This window comes from Schistocerca piceifrons, chromosome 1 (assembly GCF_021461385.2).
Source record: "Schistocerca piceifrons isolate TAMUIC-IGC-003096 chromosome 1, iqSchPice1.1, whole genome shotgun sequence".
Classification (NCBI taxonomy): Eukaryota; Metazoa; Arthropoda; class Insecta; order Orthoptera; family Acrididae; genus Schistocerca; species Schistocerca piceifrons.
Window position 1 is genome coordinate 292,709,779 of NC_060138.1, and position 2,822 is coordinate 292,712,600.

The window sequence follows — 2,822 nt, forward strand, 5'->3', positions numbered from 1 at the left end:
AAGGCAAGTTTAGCTTTAACGCAGAGTATTGGCTCTGGTAACAGGAACTTTGTGCTACCACGTGCTGGTCAAATACTGCCGGAGAAAATACCTTCCAAAAGCTTCAACGACTTTTGTTACAAGAAATTTTTATTTACGCTACGTTCACAAAAGAATCTCTGCTACGTGATGCGTGGCTACAGTAATAGTTTACACAAACCTGTAAGAATGAACCTAAATTCCTCCCTCGTGGCTGATTCCTTTGCGTTTGCCACAGGCCATATTAACGTCTGGTTGTCCAGGCAGGTAATTCCTATTTTTGAAACTTCCTGGCAGATTAAAACTGTGTGCCCGACCGAGACTCGAACTCGGGACCTTTGCCTTTCGCGGGCAAGTGCTCTACCAACTGAGCTACCGAAGCACGACTCACGCCCGGTACTCACAGCTTTACTTCTGCCAGTACCTCGTCTCCTACCTTCCAAACTTTACAGAAGCTCTCCTGCGAAACTTGCAGAACTAGCACTCCTGAAAGAAAGGATATTGCGGAGACATGGCTTAGCCACAGCCTGGGGGACGTTTCCAGAATGAGATTTTCACTCTGCAGCGGAGTGTGCGCTGATATGAAACTTCCTGGCAGATTAAAACTGTGTGCCCGACCGAGACTCGAACTCGGGACCTTTGCCTTTCGCGGGCAAGTGCTCTACCAACTGAGCTACCGAAGCACGACTCACGCCCGGTACTCACAGCTTTACTTCTGCCAGTACCTCGTCTCCTACCTTCCAAACTTTACAGAAGCTCTCCTGCGAAACTTGCAGAACTAGCACTCCTGAAAGAAAGGATATTGCGGAGACATGGCTTAGCCACAGCCTGGGGGACGTTTCCAGAATGAGATTTTCACTCTGCAGCGGAGTGTGCGCTGATATGAAACTTCCTGGCAGATTAAAACTGTGTGCCCGACCGAGACTCGAACTCGGGACCTTTGCCTTTCGCGGGCAAGTGCTCTACCAACTGAGCTACCGAAGCACGACTCACGCCCGGTACTCACAGCTTTACTTCTGCCAGTACCTCGTCTCCTACCTTCCAAACTTTACAGAAGCTCTCCTGCGAACCTTGCAGAACTAGCACTCCTGAAAGAAAGGATATTGCGGAGACATGGCTTAGCCACAGCCTGGGGGACGTTTCCAGAATGAGATTTTCACTCTGCAGCGGAGTGTGCGCTGATATGAAACTTCCTGGCAGATTAAAACTGTGTGCCCGACCGAGACTCGAACTCGGGACCTTTGCCTTTCGCGGGCAAGTGCTCTACCAACTGAGCTACCGAAGCACGACTCACGCCCGGTACTCACAGCTTTACTTCTGCCAGTACCTCGTCTCCTACCTTCCAAACTTTACAGAAGCTCTCCTGCGAACCTTGCAGAACTAGCACTCCTGAAAGAAAGGATATTGCGGAGACATGGCTTAGCCACAGCCTGGGGGACGTTTCCAGAATGAGATTTTCACTCTGCAGCGGAGTGTGCGCTGATATGAAACTTCCTGGCAGATTAAAACTGTGTGCCCGACCGATACTCGAACTCGGGACCTTTGCCTTTCGCGGGCAAGTGCTCTACCAACTGAGCTACCGAAGCACGACTCACGCCCGGTACTCACAGCTTTACTTCTGCCAGTACCTCGTCTCCTACCTTCCAAACTTTACAGAAGCTCTCCTGCGAACCTTGCAGAACTAGCACTCCTGAAAGAAAGGATATTGCGGAGACATGGCTTAGCCACAGCCTGGGGGACGTTTCCAGAATGAGATTTTCACTCTGCAGCGGAGTGTGCGCTGATATGAAACTTCCTGGCAGATTAAAACTGTGTGCCCGACCGAGACTCGAACTCGGGACCTTTGCCTTTCGCGGGCAAGTGCTCTACCAACTGAGCTATCGAAGCACGACTCACGCCCGGTTCGCAGGAGAGCTTCTGTAAAGTTTGGAAGGTAGGAGACGAGGTACTGGCGGAAGTAAAGCTGTGAGTACCGGCCGTGAGTCGTGCTTCGGTAGCTCAGTTGGTAGAGCACTTGCCCGCGAAAGGCGAAGGTCCCGAGTTCGAGTCTCGGTCGGGCACACAGTTTTAATCTGCCAGGAAGTTTCATATCAGCGCACACTCCGCTGCAGAGTGAAAATCTCGTTCTGGAAACGTCCCCCAGGCTGTGGCTAAGCCATGTCTCCGCAATATCCTTTCTTTCAGGAGTGCTAGTTCTGCAAGGTTCGCAGGAGAGCTTCTGTAAAGTTTGGAAGGTAGGAGACGAGGTACTGGCAGAAGTAAAGCTGTGAGTACCGGGCGTGAGTCGTGCTTCGGTAGCTCAGTTGGTAGAGCACTTGCCCGCGAAAGGCAAAGGTCCCGAGTTCGAGTCTCGGTCGGGCACACAGTTTTAATCTGCCAGGAAGTTTCATATCAGCGCACACTCCGCTGCAGAGTGAAAATCTCATTCTGGAAACGTCCCCCAGGCTGTGGCTAAGCCATGTCTCCGCAATATCCTTTCTTTCAGGAGTGCTAGTTCTGCAAGGTTCGCAGGAGAGCTTCTGTAATGTTTGGAAGGTAGGAGACGAGGTACTGGCAGAAGTAAAGCTGTGAGTACCGGGCGTGAGTCGTGCTTCGGTAGCTCAGTTGGTAGAGCACTTGCCCGCGAAAGGCAAAGGTCCCGAGTTCGAGTCTCGGTCGGGCACACAGTTTTAATCTGCCAGGAAGTTTCATATCAGCGCACACTCCGCTGCAGAGTGAAAATCTCATTCTGGAAACGTCCCCCAGGCTGTGGCTAAGCCATGTCTCCGCAATATCCTTTCTTTCAGGAGTGCTAGTTCTGCAAG

General features: G+C 51.5%; 1 non-coding gene across 1 annotated transcript; it reads right to left on the bottom strand.

Annotated features, from left to right (window-relative positions):
- Positions 1–1,831: 1,831 nt before the first annotated feature.
- Positions 1,832–1,906, bottom strand: Trnas-cga. Its single transcript has one exon. It is a non-coding gene; the product is annotated as a tRNA-Ser (tRNA).
- Positions 1,907–2,822: the final 916 nt, after the last annotated feature.